This window comes from Labrus bergylta, chromosome 6 (genome assembly GCF_963930695.1).
Source record: "Labrus bergylta chromosome 6, fLabBer1.1, whole genome shotgun sequence".
Lineage (NCBI taxonomy): Eukaryota > Metazoa > Chordata > Actinopteri > Labriformes > Labridae > Labrus > Labrus bergylta.
In genome coordinates this window covers 328830-351103 of record NC_089200.1, presented here as the reverse complement: position 1 = coordinate 351103, position 22274 = coordinate 328830, and the positions used below count along the sequence as shown (strand labels likewise).

The 22274-nt window shown below is 31.6% G+C and overlaps 1 protein-coding gene across 2 annotated transcripts in view; it reads right to left on the bottom strand.

Moving 5' to 3' along the window:
- vcam1b (vascular cell adhesion molecule 1b) overlaps positions 1–22274 on the bottom strand; it is a 53648-nt gene that overhangs the window by 6884 nt on the left and 24490 nt on the right. The window lies entirely within an intron of this gene.

Genomic DNA, 22274 nt, shown 5'->3' with positions numbered 1-22274 from the left:
ATTTAACAGTAGAAGAAGAGTCAGATATTTATCAGTAGAAGAGTCAGATATATATCAGTCGAAGAAGAGTCAGATATTTATCAGGACAAGAAGAGTCAGATATTTATCAGTAGAGGAGTCAGATATTTAACAGTAGAAGAGTCAGATATTTAACAGTAGAAGAGTCAGATATTTAACAGTAGAAGAGTCAGATATTTATCAGTAGAAGAAGAGTCAGATATTTAACAGGAGAAGAGTCAAATATTTATCAGTAGAAGAAGAGTCAGATATTTAACAGGAGAAGAGTCAAATATTTATCAGGAGAAGAAGAGTCAGATATTTAACAGGAGAAAAGTCAGATATTTATCAGTAGAAGAGTCAGATATTTATCAGTAGAAGAGTCAGATATTTAACAGTAGAAGAAGAGTCAGATATTTATCAGTAGAGGAGTCAGATATTTAACAGTAGAAGAAGAGTCAGATATTTAACAGTAGAAGAAGAGTCAGATATTTAACAGTAGAAGAAGAGTCAGATATTTATCAGTAGAGGAGTCAGATATTTAACAGTAGAAGAAGAGTCAGATATTTAACAGTAGAAGAAGAGTCAGATATTTAACAGTAGAAGAAGAGTCAGATATTTATCAGTAGAAGAGTCAGATATTTAACAGTAGAAGAAGAGTCAGATATTTATCAGTAGAAGAGTCAGATATTTAACAGTAGAAGAAGAGTCAGATATTTAACAGTAGAAGAAGAGTCAGATATTTATCAGTAGAAGAGTCAGATATATATCAGTCGAAGAAGAGTCAGATATTTATCAGGACAAGAAGAGTCAGATATTTATCAGTAGAGGAGTCAGATATTTAACAGTAGAAGAAGAGTCAGATATTTATCAGTAGAAGAGTCAGATATTCATCAGGAGAAGAAGAGTCAGATATTTAACAGTAGAAGAAGAGTCAGATATTTAACAGTAGAAGAGTCAGATATTTAACTGTAGAAGAAGAGTCAGATATTTAACAGTAGAAGAGTCAGATATTTATCAGTAGAGGAGTCAGATATTTAACAGTAGAAGAAGAGTCGGATATTTATTAGAAGAGTCAGATATTTATCAGTAGAAGAGTCAGATATTTATCAGTAGAAGAAGAGTCAGATATTTAACAGTAGAAGAAGAGTCAGATATTTATCAGTAGAAGAGTCAGATATTTATCAGGACAAGAAGAGTCAGATATTTAACAGTAGAAGAAGAGTCGGATATTTATTAGAAGAGTCAGATATTTATCAGTAGAAGAGTCAGATATTTATCAGTAGAAGAAGAGTCAGATATTTAACAGTAGAAGAAGAGTCAGATATTTATCAGTAGAAGAGTCAGATATTTAACAGTAGAAGAGTCAGATATTTAACAGTAGAAGAAGAGTCAGATATTTAACAGTAGAAGAAGAGTCAGATATTTAACAGTAGACGAGTCAGATATTTAACAGTAGAAGAAGAGTCAGATATTTAACAGTAGAAGAAGAGTCAGATATTTAACAGTAGACGAGTCAGATATTTATCAGTAGAAAAGTCAGATATTTATCAGTAGAAGAAGAGTCAGATATTTAACAGTAGAAGAAGAGTCAGATATTTAACAGTAGAAGAGTCAGATATTTATCAGTAGAAGAAGAGTCAGATATTTAACAGTAGAAGAAGAGTCAGATATTTATCAGTAGAAGAGTCAGATATTTATCAGGAGAAGAAGAGTCAGATATTTAACAGGAGAAGAAGAGTCAGATATTTAACAGTAGAAGAAGAGTCAGATATTTAACAGTAGAAGAGTCAGATATTTATCAGGACAAGAAGAGTCAGATATTTATCAGTAGAAGAAGAGTCAGATATTTATCAGTAGAAGAGTCAGATATTTATCAGTAGAAGAAGAGTCAGATATTTATCAGTAGAAGAAGAGTCAGATATTTATCAGTAGAAGAGTCAGATATTTATCAGTAAAAGAAGAGTCAGATATTTAACAGTAGAAGAAGAGTCAGATATTTATTAGTAGAAGAGTCAGATATTTATCAGGAGAAGAGTCAGATATTTAACAGTAGAAGAGTCAGATATTTAACAGTAGAAGAGTCAGATATTTAACAGTAGAAGAGTCAGATATTTATCAGTAGAAGAAGAGTCAGATATTTAACAGGAGAAGAGTCAAATATTTATCAGTAGAAGAAGAGTCAGATATTTAACAGGAGAAGAGTCAAATATTTATCAGGAGAAGAAGAGTCAGATATTTATCAGTAGAAGAGTCAGATATTTAACAGTAGAAGAAGAGTCAGATATTTATCAGTAGAGGAGTCAGATATTTAACAGTAGAAAAGTCAGATATTTATCAGTAGAAGAGTCAGATATTTAACAGTAGAAGAAGAGTCAGATATTTAACAGTAGAAGAAGAGTCAGATATTTAACAGTAGAAGAAGAGTCAGATATTTATCAGTAGAAGAGTCAGATATATATCAGTCGAAGAAGAGTCAGATATTTATCAGGACAAGAAGAGTCAGATATTTATCAGTAGAGGAGTCAGATATTTAACAGTAGAAGAAGAGTCAGATATTTATCAGTAGAAGAGTCAGATATTCATCAGGAGAAGAAGAGTCAGATATTTAACAGTAGAAGAAGAGTCAGATATTTAACAGTAGACGAGTCAGATATTTAACAGTAGAAGAAGAGTCAGATATTTATCAGTAGAAGAGTCAGATATTTAACAGTAGAAGAGTCAGATATTTAACAGTAGAAGAAGAGTCAGATATTTAACAGTAGAAGAAGAGTCAGATATTTAACAGTAGACGAGTCAGATATTTAACAGTAGAAGAAGAGTCAGATATTTAACAGTAGAAGAAGAGTCAGATATTTAACAGTAGACGAGTCAGATATTTATCAGTAGAAAAGTCAGATATTTATCAGTAGAAGAAGAGTCAGATATTTAACAGTAGAAGAAGAGTCAGATATTTAACAGTAGAAGAGTCAGATATTTATCAGTAGAAGAAGAGTCAGATATTTAACAGTAGAAGAAGAGTCAGATATTTATCAGTAGAAGAGTCAGATATTTATCAGGAGAAGAAGAGTCAGATATTTAACAGGAGAAGAAGAGTCAGATATTTAACAGTAGAAGAAGAGTCAGATATTTAACAGTAGAAGAGTCAGATATTTATCAGGACAAGAAGAGTCAGATATTTATCAGTAGAAGAAGAGTCAGATATTTATCAGTAGAAGAGTCAGATATTTATCAGTAGAAGAAGAGTCAGATATTTATCAGTAGAAGAAGAGTCAGATATTTATCAGTAGAAGAGTCAGATATTTATCAGTAAAAGAAGAGTCAGATATTTAACAGTAGAAGAAGAGTCAGATATTTATTAGTAGAAGAGTCAGATATTTATCAGGAGAAGAGTCAGATATTTAACAGTAGAAGAGTCAGATATTTAACAGTAGAAGAGTCAGATATTTAACAGTAGAAGAGTCAGATATTTATCAGTAGAAGAAGAGTCAGATATTTAACAGGAGAAGAGTCAAATATTTATCAGTAGAAGAAGAGTCAGATATTTAACAGGAGAAGAGTCAAATATTTATCAGGAGAAGAAGAGTCAGATATTTATCAGTAGAAGAGTCAGATATTTAACAGTAGAAGAAGAGTCAGATATTTATCAGTAGAGGAGTCAGATATTTAACAGTAGAAAAGTCAGATATTTATCAGTAGAAGAGTCAGATATTTAACAGTAGAAGAAGAGTCAGATATTTAACAGTAGAAGAAGAGTCAGATATTTAACAGTAGAAGAAGAGTCAGATATTTATCAGTAGAAGAGTCAGATATATATCAGTCGAAGAAGAGTCAGATATTTATCAGGACAAGAAGAGTCAGATATTTATCAGTAGAGGAGTCAGATATTTAACAGTAGAAGAAGAGTCAGATATTTATCAGTAGAAGAGTCAGATATTCATCAGGAGAAGAAGAGTCAGATATTTAACAGTAGAAGAAGAGTCAGATATTTAACAGTAGAAGAGTCAGATATTTAACTGTAGAAGAAGAGTCAGATATTTAACAGTAGAAGAGTCAGATATTTATCAGTAGAGGAGTCAGATATTTAACAGTAGAAGAAGAGTCGGATATTTATTAGAAGAGTCAGATATTTATCAGTAGAAGAGTCAGATATTTATCAGTAGAAGAAGAGTCAGATATTTAACAGTAGAAGAAGAGTCAGATATTTATCAGTAGAAGAGTCAGATATTTATCAGGACAAGAAGAGTCAGATATTTAACAGTAGAAGAAGAGTCGGATATTTATTAGAAGAGTCAGATATTTATCAGTAGAAGAGTCAGATATTTATCAGTAGAAGAAGAGTCAGATATTTAACAGTAGAAGAAGAGTCAGATATTTATCAGTAGAAGAGTCAGATATTTAACAGTAGAAGAGTCAGATATTTAACAGTAGAAGAAGAGTCAGATATTTAACAGTAGAAGAAGAGTCAGATATTTAACAGTAGACGAGTCAGATATTTAACAGTAGAAGAAGAGTCAGATATTTAACAGTAGAAGAAGAGTCAGATATTTAACAGTAGACGAGTCAGATATTTATCAGTAGAAAAGTCAGATATTTATCAGTAGAAGAAGAGTCAGATATTTAACAGTAGAAGAAGAGTCAGATATTTAACAGTAGAAGAGTCAGATATTTATCAGTAGAAGAAGAGTCAGATATTTAACAGTAGAAGAAGAGTCAGATATTTATCAGTAGAAGAGTCAGATATTTATCAGGAGAAGAAGAGTCAGATATTTAACAGGAGAAGAAGAGTCAGATATTTAACAGTAGAAGAAGAGTCAGATATTTAACAGTAGAAGAGTCAGATATTTATCAGGACAAGAAGAGTCAGATATTTATCAGTAGAAGAAGAGTCAGATATTTATCAGTAGAAGAGTCAGATATTTATCAGTAGAAGAAGAGTCAGATATTTATCAGTAGAAGAAGAGTCAGATATTTATCAGTAGAAGAGTCAGATATTTATCAGTAAAAGAAGAGTCAGATATTTAACAGTAGAAGAAGAGTCAGATATTTATTAGTAGAAGAGTCAGATATTTATCAGGAGAAGAGTCAGATATTTAACAGTAGAAGAGTCAGATATTTAACAGTAGAAGAGTCAGATATTTAACAGTAGAAGAGTCAGATATTTATCAGTAGAAGAAGAGTCAGATATTTAACAGGAGAAGAGTCAAATATTTATCAGTAGAAGAAGAGTCAGATATTTAACAGGAGAAGAGTCAAATATTTATCAGGAGAAGAAGAGTCAGATATTTATCAGTAGAAGAGTCAGATATTTAACAGTAGAAGAAGAGTCAGATATTTATCAGTAGAGGAGTCAGATATTTAACAGTAGAAAAGTCAGATATTTATCAGTAGAAGAGTCAGATATTTAACAGTAGAAGAAGAGTCAGATATTTAACAGTAGAAGAAGAGTCAGATATTTATCAGTAGAAGAGTCAGATATATATCAGTCGAAGAAGAGTCAGATATTTATCAGGACAAGAAGAAACAGATATTTATCAGTAGAGGAGTCAGATATTTAACAGTAGAAGAAGAGTCAGATATTCATCAGGAGAAGAAGAGTCAGATATTTAACAGTAGAAGAAGAGTCAGATATTTAACAGTAGAAGAGTCAGATATTTAACTGTAGAAGAAGAGTCAGATATTTAACAGTAGAAGAAGAGTCAGATATTTATCAGTGGAAGACAAGTCAGATATTTAACAGTAGAAGAAGAGTCAGATATTTAACAGTAGAAGAGTCAGATATTTATCAGGACAAGAAGAGTCAGATATTTATCAGTAGAAGAGTCAGATATTTATCAGTAGAGGAGTCAGATATTTAACAGTAGAAGAAGAGTCGGATATTTATTAGAAGAGTCAGATATTTATCAGTAGAAGAAGAGTCAGATATTTAACAGTAGAAGAAGAGTCAGATATTTATCAGTAGAAGAGTCAGATATTTATCAGGACAAGAAGAGTCAGATATTTAACAGTAGAAGAAGAGTCGGATATTTATTAGAAGAGTCAGATATTTATCAGTAGAAGAGTCAGATATTTATCAGTAGAAGAAGAGTCAGATATTTAACAGTAGAAGAAGAGTCAGATATTTATCAGTAGAAGAGTCAGATATTTAACAGTAGAAGAGTCAGATATTTAACAGTAGAAGAAGAGTCAGATATTTAACAGTAGAAGAAGAGTCAGATATTTAACAGTAGACGAGTCAGATATTTAACAGTAGAAGAAGAGTCAGATATTTAACAGTAGAAGAAGAGTCAGATATTTAACAGTAGAAAAGTCAGATATTTATCAGTAGAAGAAGAGTCAGATATTTAACAGTAGAAGAAGAGTCAGATATTTAACAGTAGAAGAGTCAGATATTTATCAGTAGAAGAAGAGTCAGATATTTAACAGTAGAAGAAGAGTCAGATATTTATCAGTAGAAGAGTCAGATATTTATCAGGAGAAGAAGAGTCAGATATTTAACAGGAGAAGAAGAGTCAGATATTTAACAGTAGAAGAAGAGTCAGATATTTAACAGTAGAAGAGTCAGATATTTATCAGGACAAGAAGAGTCAGATATTTATCAGTAGAAGAGTCAGATATTTATCAGTAAAAGAAGAGTCAGATATTTATCAGTAGAAGAAGAGTCAGATATTTAACAGTAGAAGAGTCAGATATTTAACAGTAGAAGAGTCAGATATTTATCAGTAGAAGAAGAGTCAGATATTTAACAGGAGAAGAGTCAAATATTTATCAGTAGAAGAAGAGTCAGATATTTAACAGGAGAAGAGTCAAATATTTATCAGGAGAAGAAGAGTCAGATATTTAACAGGAGAAAAGTCAGATATTTATCAGTAGAAGAGTCAGATATTTATCAGTAGAAGAGTCAGATATTTAACAGTAGAAGAAGAGTCAGATATTTATCAGTAGAGGAGTCAGATATTTAACAGTAGAAGAAGAGTCAGATATTTAACAGTAGAAGAAGAGTCAGATATTTAACAGTAGAAGAAGAGTCAGATATTTATCAGTAGAGGAGTCAGATATTTAACAGTAGAAGAAGAGTCAGATATTTAACAGTAGAAGAAGAGTCAGATATTTAACAGTAGAAGAAGAGTCAGATATTTATCAGTAGAAGAGTCAGATATTTAACAGTAGAAGAAGAGTCAGATATTTATCAGTAGAAGAGTCAGATATTTAACAGTAGAAGAAGAGTCAGATATTTAACAGTAGAAGAAGAGTCAGATATTTATCAGTAGAAGAGTCAGATATATATCAGTCGAAGAAGAGTCAGATATTTATCAGGACAAGAAGAGTCAGATATTTATCAGTAGAGGAGTCAGATATTTAACAGTAGAAGAAGAGTCAGATATTTATCAGTAGAAGAGTCAGATATTCATCAGGAGAAGAAGAGTCAGATATTTAACAGTAGAAGAAGAGTCAGATATTTAACAGTAGAAGAGTCAGATATTTAACTGTAGAAGAAGAGTCAGATATTTAACAGTAGAAGAGTCAGATATTTATCAGTAGAGGAGTCAGATATTTAACAGTAGAAGAAGAGTCGGATATTTATTAGAAGAGTCAGATATTTATCAGTAGAAGAGTCAGATATTTATCAGTAGAAGAAGAGTCAGATATTTAACAGTAGAAGAAGAGTCAGATATTTATCAGTAGAAGAGTCAGATATTTATCAGGACAAGAAGAGTCAGATATTTAACAGTAGAAGAAGAGTCGGATATTTATTAGAAGAGTCAGATATTTATCAGTAGAAGAGTCAGATATTTATCAGTAGAAGAAGAGTCAGATATTTAACAGTAGAAGAAGAGTCAGATATTTATCAGTAGAAGAGTCAGATATTTAACAGTAGAAGAGTCAGATATTTAACAGTAGAAGAAGAGTCAGATATTTAACAGTAGAAGAAGAGTCAGATATTTAACAGTAGACGAGTCAGATATTTAACAGTAGAAGAAGAGTCAGATATTTAACAGTAGAAGAAGAGTCAGATATTTAACAGTAGACGAGTCAGATATTTATCAGTAGAAAAGTCAGATATTTATCAGTAGAAGAAGAGTCAGATATTTAACAGTAGAAGAAGAGTCAGATATTTAACAGTAGAAGAGTCAGATATTTATCAGTAGAAGAAGAGTCAGATATTTAACAGTAGAAGAAGAGTCAGATATTTATCAGTAGAAGAGTCAGATATTTATCAGGAGAAGAAGAGTCAGATATTTAACAGGAGAAGAAGAGTCAGATATTTAACAGTAGAAGAAGAGTCAGATATTTAACAGTAGAAGAGTCAGATATTTATCAGGACAAGAAGAGTCAGATATTTATCAGTAGAAGAAGAGTCAGATATTTATCAGTAGAAGAGTCAGATATTTATCAGTAGAAGAAGAGTCAGATATTTATCAGTAGAAGAAGAGTCAGATATTTATCAGTAGAAGAGTCAGATATTTATCAGTAAAAGAAGAGTCAGATATTTAACAGTAGAAGAAGAGTCAGATATTTATTAGTAGAAGAGTCAGATATTTATCAGGAGAAGAGTCAGATATTTAACAGTAGAAGAGTCAGATATTTAACAGTAGAAGAGTCAGATATTTAACAGTAGAAGAGTCAGATATTTATCAGTAGAAGAAGAGTCAGATATTTAACAGGAGAAGAGTCAAATATTTATCAGTAGAAGAAGAGTCAGATATTTAACAGGAGAAGAGTCAAATATTTATCAGGAGAAGAAGAGTCAGATATTTATCAGTAGAAGAGTCAGATATTTAACAGTAGAAGAAGAGTCAGATATTTATCAGTAGAGGAGTCAGATATTTAACAGTAGAAAAGTCAGATATTTATCAGTAGAAGAGTCAGATATTTAACAGTAGAAGAAGAGTCAGATATTTAACAGTAGAAGAAGAGTCAGATATTTATCAGTAGAAGAGTCAGATATATATCAGTCGAAGAAGAGTCAGATATTTATCAGGACAAGAAGAGTCAGATATTTATCAGTAGAGGAGTCAGATATTTAACAGTAGAAGAAGAGTCAGATATTCATCAGGAGAAGAAGAGTCAGATATTTAACAGTAGAAGAAGAGTCAGATATTTAACAGTAGAAGAGTCAGATATTTAACTGTAGAAGAAGAGTCAGATATTTAACAGTAGAAGAAGAGTCAGATATTTATCAGTGGAAGACAAGTCAGATATTTAACAGTAGAAGAAGAGTCAGATATTTAACAGTAGAAGAGTCAGATATTTATCAGGACAAGAAGAGTCAGATATTTATCAGTAGAAGAGTCAGATATTTATCAGTAGAGGAGTCAGATATTTAACAGTAGAAGAAGAGTCGGATATTTATTAGAAGAGTCAGATATTTATCAGTAGAAGAAGAGTCAGATATTTAACAGTAGAAGAAGAGTCAGATATTTATCAGTAGAAGAGTCAGATATTTATCAGGACAAGAAGAGTCAGATATTTAACAGTAGAAGAAGAGTCGGATATTTATTAGAAGAGTCAGATATTTATCAGTAGAAGAGTCAGATATTTATCAGTAGAAGAAGAGTCAGATATTTAACAGTAGAAGAAGAGTCAGATATTTATCAGTAGAAGAGTCAGATATTTAACAGTAGAAGAGTCAGATATTTAACAGTAGAAGAAGAGTCAGATATTTAACAGTAGAAGAAGAGTCAGATATTTAACAGTAGACGAGTCAGATATTTAACAGTAGAAGAAGAGTCAGATATTTAACAGTAGAAGAAGAGTCAGATATTTAACAGTAGAAAAGTCAGATATTTATCAGTAGAAGAAGAGTCAGATATTTAACAGTAGAAGAAGAGTCAGATATTTAACAGTAGAAGAGTCAGATATTTATCAGTAGAAGAAGAGTCAGATATTTAACAGTAGAAGAAGAGTCAGATATTTATCAGTAGAAGAGTCAGATATTTATCAGGAGAAGAAGAGTCAGATATTTAACAGGAGAAGAAGAGTCAGATATTTAACAGTAGAAGAAGAGTCAGATATTTAACAGTAGAAGAGTCAGATATTTATCAGGACAAGAAGAGTCAGATATTTATCAGTAGAAGAGTCAGATATTTATCAGTAAAAGAAGAGTCAGATATTTATCAGTAGAAGAAGAGTCAGATATTTATCAGTAGAAGAGTCAGATATTTAACAGTAGAAGAAGAGTCAGATATTTATCAGTAGAAGAGTCAGATATTTATCAGGAGAAGAAGAGTCAGATATTTAACAGTAGAAGAAGAGTTGGATATTTATTAGTAGAAGAGTCAGATATTTAACAGTAGAAGAGTCAAATATTTAACTGTAGAAGAAGAGTCAGATATTTAACAGTAGAAGAAGAGTCAGATATTTAACAGTAGAAGAGTCAGATATTTAACAGTAGAAGAAGAGTCAGATATTTATCAGTAGAAGAGTCAGATATTTATCAGGAGAAGAAGAGTCAGATATTTAACAGGAGAAGAAGAGTCAGATATTTAACAGTAGAAGAGTCAGATATTTATCAGAACAAGAAGAGTCAGATATTTAACAGGAGAAGAGTCAGATATTTAACAGGAGAAGAGTCAGATATTTATCAGTAGAAGAGTCAGATATTTAACAGGAGAAGAGTCAGATATTTAACAGGAGAAGAGTCAGATATTTATCAGTAGAAGAGTCAGATATTTATCAGTAGAAGAGTCAGATATTTATCAGTAGAAGAAGAGTCAGATATTTAACAGTAGAAGAAGAGTCAGATATTTATCAGTAGAAGAAGAGTCAGATATTTAACAGTAGAAAAGTCAGATATTTATCAGTAGAAGAAGAGTCAGATATTTAACAGTAGAAGAAGAGTCAGATATTTAACAGTAGAAGAGTCAGATATTTATCAGTAGAAGAAGAGTCAGATATTTAACAGTAGAAGAAGAGTCAGATATTTATCAGTAGAAGAGTCAGATATTTATCAGGAGAAGAAGAGTCAGATATTTAACAGGAGAAGAAGAGTCAGATATTTAACAGTAGAAGAAGAGTCAGATATTTAACAGTAGAAGAGTCAGATATTTATCAGGACAAGAAGAGTCAGATATTTATCAGTAGAAGAGTCAGATATTTATCAGTAAAAGAAGAGTCAGATATTTATCAGTAGAAGAAGAGTCAGATATTTATCAGTAGAAGAGTCAGATATTTAACAGTAGAAGAAGAGTCAGATATTTATCAGTAGAAGAGTCAGATATTTATCAGGAGAAGAAGAGTCAGATATTTAACAGTAGAAGAAGAGTTGGATATTTATTAGTAGAAGAGTCAGATATTTAACAGTAGAAGAGTCAAATATTTAACTGTAGAAGAAGAGTCAGATATTTAACAGTAGAAGAAGAGTCAGATATTTAACAGTAGAAGAGTCAGATATTTAACAGTAGAAGAAGAGTCAGATATTTATCAGTAGAAGAGTCAGATATTTATCAGGAGAAGAAGAGTCAGATATTTAACAGGAGAAGAAGAGTCAGATATTTAACAGTAGAAGAGTCAGATATTTATCAGAACAAGAAGAGTCAGATATTTAACAGGAGAAGAGTCAGATATTTAACAGGAGAAGAGTCAGATATTTATCAGTAGAAGAGTCAGATATTTAACAGGAGAAGAGTCAGATATTTAACAGGAGAAGAGTCAGATATTTATCAGTAGAAGAGTCAGATATTTATCAGTAGAAGAGTCAGATATTTATCAGTAGAAGAAGAGTCAGATATTTAACAGTAGAAGAAGAGTCAGATATTTATCAGTAGAGGAGTCAGATATTTCACAGTAGAAAAGTCAGATATTTATCAGTAGAAGAGTCAGATATTTAACAGGAGAAGAGTCAGATATTTAGCAGTCGAAGAAGAGTCAGATATTTATCAGTAGAAGTAGAGTCAGATATTTAACAGTAGAAGAATCCGATATTTAACAGTAGAAGAAGAGTCAGATATTTATCAGTAGAAAAGTCAGATATTTATCAGTAGAAGAAGAGTCAGATATTTAACAGTAGACGAGTCAGATATTTATCAGTAGAAATGTCAGATATTTATCAGGAGAAGAAGAGTCAGATATTTAACAGGAGAAGAAGAGTCAGATATTTAACAGTAGAAGAGTCAGATATTTAACAGTAAAAGAAGAGTCAGATATTTAACAGTAGAAGAGTCAGATATTTATCAGGAGAAGAAGAGTCAGATATTTATCAGTAGAAGAGTCAGATATTTATCAGTAAAAGAAGAGTCAGATATTTATCAGTAGAAGAAGAGTCAGATATTTATCAGTAGAAGAGTCAGATATTTAACAGTAGAAGAAGAGTCAGATATTTATCAGTAGAAGAGTCAGATATTTATCAGGAGAAGAAGAGTCAGATATTTAACAGTAGAAGAAGAGTTGGATATTTATTAGTAGAAGAGTCAGATATTTAACAGTAGAAGAGTCAAATATTTAACTGTAGAAGAAGAGTCAGATATTTAACAGTAGAAGAAGAGTCAGATATTTATCAGTAGAAGAGTCAGATATTTATCAGGAGAAGAAGAGTCAGATATTTAACAGGAGAAGAAGAGTCAGATATTTAACAGTAGAAGAGTCAGATATTTATCAGAACAAGAAGAGTCAGATATTTAACAGGAGAAGAGTCAGATATTTAACAGGAGAAGAGTCAGATATTTATCAGTAGAAGAGTCAGATATTTAACAGGAGAAGAGTCAGATATTTAACAGGAGAAGAGTCAGATATTTATCAGTAGAAGAGTCAGATATTTATCAGTAGAAGAAGAGTCAGATATTTAACAGTAGAAGAAGAGTCAGATATTTATCAGTAGAGGAGTCAGATATTTCACAGTAGAAAAGTCAGATATTTATCAGTAGAAGAGTCAGATATTTAACAGGAGAAGAGTCAGATATTTAGCAGTCGAAGAAGAGTCAGATATTTATCAGTAGAAGTAGAGTCAGATATTTAACAGTAGAAGAATCCGATATTTAACAGTAGAAGAAGAGTCAGATATTTATCAGTAGAAAAGTCAGATATTTATTAGTAGAAGAAGAGTCAGATATTTAACAGTAGACGAGTCAGATATTTATCAGTAGAAATGTCAGATATTTATCAGGAGAAGAAGAGTCAGATATTTAACAGGAGAAGAAGAGTCAGATATTTAACAGTAAAAGAAGAGTCAGATATTTATCAGTAGAAGAGTCAGATATTTATCAGGAGAAGAAGAGTCAGATATTTCACAGTAGAAGAGTCAGATATTCATCAGGACAAGAAGAGTCAGATATTTAACAGTAGAAGAAGAGTCGGATATTTATTAGAAGAGTCAGATATTTATCAGTAGAAGAGTCAGATATTTATCAGTAGAAGAAGAGTCAGATATTTATCAGTAGAGGAGTCAGATATTTCACAGTAGAAAAGTCAGATATTTATCAGTAGAAGAGTCAGATATTTAACAGGAGAAGAGTCAGATATTTAGCAGTCGAAGAAGAGTCAGATATTTATCAGTAGAAGTAGAGTCAGATATTTAACAGTAGAAGAATCCGATATTTAACAGTAGAAGAAGAGTCAGATATTTATCAGTAGAAAAGTCAGATATTTATTAGTAGAAGAAGAGTCAGATATTTAACAGTAGACGAGTCAGATATTTATCAGTAGAAATGTCAGATATTTATCAGGAGAAGAAGAGTCAGATATTTAACAGGAGAAGAAGAGTCAGATATTTAACAGTAGAAGAGTCAGATATTTAACAGTAAAAGAAGAGTCAGATATTTATCAGTAGAAGAGTCAGATATTTATCAGGAGAAGAAGAGTCAGATATTTATCAGTAGAAGAGTCAGATATTTATCAGTAAAAGAAGAGTCAGATATTTAACAGTAGAAGAAGAGTCAGATATTTATCAGTAGAAGAGTCAGATATTTATCAGGAGAAGAAGAGTCAGATATTTAACAGTAGAAGAAGAGTTGGATATTTATTAGTAGAAGAGTCAGATATTTAACAGTAGAAGAGTCAGATATTTATCAGGAGAAGAAGAGTCAGATATTTAACAGGAGAAGAAGAGTCAGATATTTAACAGTAGAAGAGTCAGATATTTATCAGAACAAGAAGAGTCAGATATTTAACAGGAGAAGAGTCAGATATTTAACAGGAGAAGAGTCAGATATTTATCAGTAGAAGAGTCAGATATTTAACAGGAGAAGAGTCAGATATTTAACAGGAGAAGAGTCAGATATTTATCAGTAGAAGAGTCAGATATTTATCAGTAGAAGAGTCAGATATTTAACAGGAGAAGAGTCAGATATTTATCAGTAGAAGAGTCAGATATTTATCAGTAGAAGAGTCAGATATTTATCAGTAGAAGAAGAGTCAGATATTTAACAGTAGAAGAAGAGTCAGATATTTATCAGTAGAGGAGTCAGATATTTCACAGTAGAAAAGTCAGATATTTATCAGTAGAAGAGTCAGATATTTAACAGGAGAAGAGTCAGATATTTAGCAGTCGAAGAAGAGTCAGATATTTATCAGTAGAAGTAGAGTCAGATATTTAACAGTAGAAGAATCCGATATTTAACAGTAGAAGAAGAGTCAGATATTTATCAGTAGAAAAGTCAGATATTTATTAGTAGAAGAAGAGTCAGATATTTAACAGTAGACGAGTCAGATATTTATCAGTAGAAATGTCAGATATTTATCAGGAGAAGAAGAGTCAGATATTTAACAGGAGAAGAAGAGTCAGATATTTAACAGTAAAAGAAGAGTCAGATATTTATCAGTAGAAGAGTCAGATATTTATCAGGAGAAGAAGAGTCAGATATTTAACAGGAGAAGAAGAGTCAGATATTTCACAGTAGAAGAGTCAGATATTCATCAGGACAAGAAGAGTCAGATATTTAACAGTAGAAGAAGAGTCGGATATTTATTAGAAGAGTCAGATATTTATCAGTAGAAGAGTCAGATATTTATCAGTAGAAGAAGAGTTGGATATTTATTAGAAGAAGAGTCAGATATTTATCAGCAGAAGAGTCAGATATTCATCAGGAGAAGAAGAGTCAGATATTTAACAGGAGAAGAGTCAGATATTTATCAGTAGAAGAAGAGTCAGATATTTAACAGTAGAAGAAGAGTCAGATATTTCACAGTAGAGGAGTCAGATATTTATCAGTAGAGGAGTCAGATATTTCACAGTAGAAAAGTCAGATATTTATCAGTGGAAGAGTCAGATATTTAACAGTAGAAGAGTCAGATATATATCAGTCGAAGAAGAGTCAGATATTTATCAGTAGAAGAAGAGTCAGATATTTTACAGTAGAAGAATCAGATATTTAACAGTAGAAGAAGAGTCAGATATTTATCAGTAGAAAAGTCAGATATTTCACAGTAGAAAAGTCAGATATTTATCAGTGGAAGAGTCAGATATTTAACAGTAGAAGAGTCAGATATATATCAGTCGAAGAAGAGTCAGATATTTATCAGTAGAAGAAGAGTCAGATATTTTACAGTAGAAGAATCAGATATTTAACAGTAGAAGAAGAGTCAGATATTTATCAGTAGAAAAGTCAGATATTTTTTAGTAGAAGAAGAGTCAGATATTTAACAGTAGACGAGTCAGATATTTAACAGTAGAAAAGTCAGATATTTATCAGTAGAAGAGTCAGATATTTATCAGTAGAAGAGTCAGATATTTATCAGTAGAAGAAGAGTCAGATATTTATCAGTAGAAGAAGAGTCAGATATTTAACAGTAGAAGAAGAGTCAGATATGTATCAGTAGAAGAGTCAGATATTTATCAGGAGAAGAAGAGTCAGATATTTAACAGGAGAAGAAGAGTCAGATATTTAACAGTAGAAGAAGAGTCAGATATTTAACAGTAGAAGAGTCAGATATTTATCAGGACAAGAAGAGTCAGATATTTATCAGTAGAAGAGTCAGATATTTATCAGTGGAAGACGAGTCAGATATTTAACAGTAAAAGAAGAGTCAGATATTTATCAGTAGAAGAGTCAGATATTTATCAGGAGAAGAAGAGTCAGATATTTAACAGGAGAAGAAGAGTCAGATATTTCACAGTAGAAGAGTCAGATATTTATCAGGACAAGAAGAGTCAGATATTTAACAGTAGAAGAAGAGTCAGATATTTATCAGTAGAGGAGTCAGATATTTCACAGTAGAAAAGTCAGATATTTATCAGCAGAAGAGTCAGATATTCATCAGCAGAAGAGTCAGATATTTAACAGGAGAAGAGTCAGATATTTATCAGTAGAAGAAGAGTCAGATATTTAACAGTAGAAGAAGAGTCAGATATTTATCAGTAGAGGAGTCAGATATTTCACAGTAGAAAAGTCAGATATTTATCAGCAGAAGAGTCAGATATTCATCAGGAGAAGAAGAGTCAGATATTTAACAGGAGAAGAGTCAGATATTTATCAGTAGAAGAAGAGTCAGATATTTAACAGTAGAAGAAGAGTCAGATATTTATCAGTAGAGGAGTCAGATATTTCACAGTAGAAAAGTCAGATATTTATCAGTGGAAGAGTCAGATATTTAACAGTAGAAGAGTCAGATAGATATCAGTCGAAGAAGAGTCAGATATTTATCAGTAGAAGAGTCAGATATTTATCAGTAGAAGAGTCAGATATTTATCAGTAGAAGAGTCAGATATTTAACAGGAGAAGAGTCAGATATTTATCAGTAGAAGAGTCAGATATTTTACAGGAGAAGAGTCAGATATTTATCAGTAGAAGAGTCAGATATTTATCAGTAGAAGAGTCAGATATTTATCAGTAGAAGAGTCAGATATTTAACAGGAGAAGAGTCAGATATTTAACAGGAGAAGAAGAGTCAGATATTTAACAGGAGAAGAGTCAGATATTTATCAGTAGAAGAGTCAGATATTTAACAGTAGAAGAAGAGTCAGATATTTAACAGTAGAAGAGTCAGATATTTAACAGTAGAAGAGTCAGATATTTATCAGTAGAAGAAGAGTCAGATATTTAACAGGAGAAGAGTCAAATATTTATCAGTAGAAGAAGAGTCAGATATTTAACAGGAGAAGAGTCAAATATTTATCAGGAGAAGAAGAGTCAGATATTTAACAGGAGAAAAGTCAGATATTTATCAGTAGAAGAGTCAGATATTTATCAGTAGAAGAGTCAGATATTTAACAGTAGAAGAAGAGTCAGATATTTATCAGTAGAGGAGTCAGATATTTAACAGTAGAAGAAGAGTCAGATATTTAACAGTAGAAGAAGAGTCAGATATTTAACAGTAGAAGAAGAGTCAGATATTTATCAGTAGAAGAGTCAGATATTTAACAGTAGAAGAAGAGTCAGATATTTATCAGTAGAAGAGTCAGATATTTAACAGTAGAAGAAGAGTCAGATATTTAACAGTAGAAGAAGAGTCAGATATTTATCAGTAGAAGAGTCAGATATATATCAGTCGAAGAAGAGTCAGATATTTATCAGGACAAGAAGAGTCAGATATTTATCAGTAGAGGAGTCAGATATTTAACAGTAGAAGAAGAGTCAGATATTTATCAGTAGAAGAGTCAGATATTCATCAGGAGAAGAAGAGTCAGATATTTAACAGTAGAAGAAGAGTCAGATATTTAACAGTAGAAGAGTCAGATATTTAACTGTAGAAGAAGAGTCAGATATTTAACAGTAGAAGAGTCAGATATTTATCAGTAGAGGAGTCAGATATTTAACAGTAGAAGAAGAGTCGGATATTTATTAGAAGAGTCAGATATTTATCAGTAGAAGAGTCAGATATTTATCAGTAGAAGAAGAGTCAGATATTTAACAGTAGAAGAAGAGTCAGATATTTATCAGTAGAAGAGTCAGATATTTATCAGGACAAGAAGAGTCAGATATTTAACAGTAGAAGAAGAGTCGGATATTTATTAGAAGAGTCAGATATTTATCAGTAGAAGAGTCAGATATTTATCAGTAGAAGAAGAGTCAGATATTTAACAGTAGAAGAAGAGTCAGATATTTATCAGTAGAAGAGTCAGATATTTAACAGTAGAAGAGTCAGATATTTAACAGTAGAAGAAGAGTCAGATATTTAACAGTAGAAGAAGAGTCAGATATTTAACAGTAGACGAGTCAGATATTTAACAGTAGAAGAAGAGTCAGATATTTAACAGTAGAAGAAGAGTCAGATATTTAACAGTAGACGAGTCAGATATTTATCAGTAGAAGAAGAGTCAGATATTTAACAGTAGAAGAAGAGTCAGATATTTATCAGTAGAAGAGTCAGATATTTAACAGTAGAAGAGTCAGATATTTAACAGTAGAAGAGTCAGATATTTATCAGTAGAAGAAGAGTCAGATATTTAACAGTAGAAGAAGAGTCAGATATTTATCAGTAGAAGAGTCAGATATTTATCAGTAGAAGAGTCAGATATTTATCAGGAGAAGAAGAGTCAGATATTTAACAGTAGAAGAGTCAAATATTTAACTGTAGAAGAAGAGTCAGATATTTAACAGTAGAAGAAGAGTCAGATATTTAACAGTAGAAGAAGAGTCAGCTATTTATTAGTAGAAGAGTCAGATATTTATCAGGAGAAGAGTCAGATATTTAACAGTAGAAGAAGAGTCAGATATTTATTAGTAGAAGAGTCAGATATTTATCAGGAGAAGAGTCAGATATTTAACAGTAGAAGAGTCAGATATTTAACAGTAGAAGAGTCAGATATTTAACAGTAGAAGAGTCAGATATTTAACAGTAGAAGAGTCAGATATTTATCAGTAGAAGAAGAGTCAGATATTTAACAGGAGAAGAGTCAAATATTTATCAGTAGAAGAAGAGTCAGATATTTAACAGGAGAAGAGTCAAATATTTATCAGGAGAAGAAGAGTCAGATATTTATCAGTAGAAGAGTCAGATATTTAACAGTAGAAGAAGAGTCAGATATTTATCAGTAGAGGAGTCAGATATTTAACAGTAGAAAAGTCAGATATTTATCAGTAGAAGAGTCAGATATATATCAGTAGAAGAGTCAGATATATATCAGTCGAAGAAGAGTCAGATATTTATCAGGACAAGAAGAGTCAGATATTTATCAGTAGAGGAGTCAGATATTTAACAGTAGAAGAAGAGTCAGATATTTATCAGTAGAAGAGTCAGATATTCATCAGGAGAAGAAGAGTCAGATATTTAACAGTAGAAGAAGAGTCAGATATTTAACAGTAGAAGAGTCAGATATTTAACTGTAGAAGAAGAGTCAGATATTTAACAGTAGAAGAAGAGTCAGATATTTATCAGTGGAAGACAAGTCAGATATTTAACAGTAGAAGAAGAGTCAGATATTTAACAGTAGAAGAGTCAGATATTTATCAGGACAAGAAGAGTCAGATATTTATCAGTAGAAGAGTCAGATATTTATCAGTAGAGGAGTCAGATATTTAACAGTAGAAGAAGAGTCGGATATTTATTAGAAGAGTCAGATATTTATCAGTAGAAGAAGAGTCAGATATTTAACAGTAGAAGAAGAGTCAGATATTTATCAGTAGAAGAGTCAGATATTTATCAGGACAAGAAGAGTCAGATATTTAACAGTAGAAGAAGAGTCGGATATTTATTAGAAGAGTCAGATATTTATCAGTAGAAGAGTCAGATATTTATCAGTAGAAGAAGAGTCAGATATTTAACAGTAGAAGAGTCAGATATTTAACAGTAGAAGAGTCAGATATTTAACAGTAGAAGAAGAGTCAGATATTTAACAGTAGAAGAAGAGTCAGATATTTAACAGTAGACGAGTCAGATATTTATCAGTAGAAGAGTCAGATATTTATCAGTAGAAGAGTCAGATATTTAACAGGAGAAGAGTCAGATATTTATCAGTAGAAGAGTCAGATATTTATCAGTAGAAGAGTCAGATATTTATCAGTAGAAGAAGAGTCAGATATTTAACAGTAGAAGAAGAGTCAGATATTTATCAGTAGAGGAGTCAGATATTTCACAGTAGAAAAGTCAGATATTTATCAGTAGAAGAGTCAGATATTTAACAGGAGAAGAGTCAGATATTTAGCAGTCGAAGAAGAGTCAGATATTTATCAGTAGAAGTAGAGTCAGATATTTAACAGTAGAAGAATCCGATATTTAACAGTAGAAGAAGAGTCAGATATTTATCAGTAGAAAAGTCAGATATTTATTAGTAGAAGAAGAGTCAGATATTTAACAGTAGACGAGTCAGATATTTATCAGTAGAAATGTCAGATATTTATCAGGAGAAGAAGAGTCAGATATTTAACAGGAGAAGAAGAGTCAGATATTTAACAGTAAAAGAAGAGTCAGATATTTATCAGTAGAAGAGTCAGGTATTTATCAGGAGAAGAAGAGTCAGATATTTAACAGGAGAAGAAGAGTCAGATATTTCACAGTAGAAGAGTCAGATATTCATCAGGACAAGAAGAGTCAGATATTTAACAGTAGAAGAAGAGTCGGATATTTATTAGAAGAGTCAGATATTTATCAGTAGAAGAGTCAGATATTTATCAGTAGAAGAAGAGTTGGATATTTATTAGAAGAAGAGTCAGATATTTATCAGCAGAAGAGTCAGATATTCATCAGGAGAAGAAGAGTCAGATATTTAACAGGAGAAGAGTCAGATATTTATCAGTAGAAGAAGAGTCAGATATTTAACAGTAGAAGAAGAGTCAGATATTTCACAGTAGAGGAGTCAGATATTTATCAGTAGAGGAGTCAGATATTTCACAGTAGAAAAGTCAGATATTTATCAGTGGAAGAGTCAGATATTTAACAGTAGAAGAGTCAGATATATATCAGTCGAAGAAGAGTCAGATATTTATCAGTAGAAGAAGAGTCAGATATTTTACAGTAGAAGAATCAGATATTTAACAGTAGAAGAAGAGTCAGATATTTATCAGTAGAAAAGTCAGATATTTCACAGTAGAAAAGTCAGATATTTATCAGTGGAAGAGTCAGATATTTAACAGTAGAAGAGTCAGATATATATCAGTCGAAGAAGAGTCAGATATTTATCAGTAGAAGAAGAGTCAGATATTTTACAGTAGAAGAATCAGATATTTAACAGTAGAAGAAGAGTCAGATATTTATCAGTAGAAAAGTCAGATATTTTTTAGTAGAAGAAGAGTCAGATATTTAACAGTAGACGAGTCAGATATTTAACAGTAGAAAAGTCAGATATTTATCAGTAGAAGAGTCAGATATTTATCAGTAGAAGAGTCAGATATTTATCAGTAGAAGAAGAGTCAGATATTTATCAGTAGAAGAAGAGTCAGATATTTAACAGTAGAAGAAGAGTCAGATATTTATCAGTAGAGGAGTCAGATATTTCACAGTAGAAAAGTCAGATATTTATCAGCAGAAGAGTCAGATATTCATCAGGAGAAGAAGAGTCAGATATTTATCAGTAGAAGAGTCAGATATTTATCAGGAGAAGAAGAGTCAGATATTTAACAGGAGAAGAAGAGTCAGATATTTCACAGTAGAAGAGTCAGATATTTATCAGGACAAGAAGAGTCAGATATTTAACAGTAGAAGAAGAGTCAGATATTTATCAGTAGAGGAGTCAGATATTTCACAGTAGAAAAGTCAGATATTTATCAGCAGAAGAGTCAGATATTCATCAGCAGAAGAGTCAGATATTTAACAGGAGAAGAGTCAGATATTTATCAGTAGAAGAAGAGTCAGATATTTAACAGTAGAAGAAGAGTCAGATATTTATCAGTAGAGGAGTCAGATATTTCACAGTAGAAAAGTCAGATATTTATCAGCAGAAGAGTCAGATATTCATCAGGAGAAGAAGAGTCAGATATTTAACAGGAGAAGAGTCAGATATTTATCAGTAGAAGAAGAGTCAGATATTTAACAGTAGAAGAAGAGTCAGATATTTATCAGTAGAGGAGTCAGATATTTCACAGTAGAAAAGTCAGATATTTATCAGTGGAAGAGTCAGATATTTAACAGTAGAAGAGTCAGATATATATCAGTCGAAGAAGAGTCAGATATTTATCAGTAGAGGAGTCAGATATTTCACAGTAGAAAAGTCAGATATTTATCAGTAGAAGAGTCAGATATTTAACAGGAGAAGAGTCAGATATTTATCAGTAGAAGAGTCAGATATTTTACAGGAGAAGAGTCAGATATTTATCAGTAGAAGAGTCAGATATTTATCAGTAGAAGAGTCAGATATTTATCAGTAGAAGAGTCAGATATTTAACAGGAGAAGAGTCAGATATTTAACAGGAGAAGAAGAGTCAGATATTTAACAGGAGAAGAGTCAGATATTTATCAGTAGAAGAGTC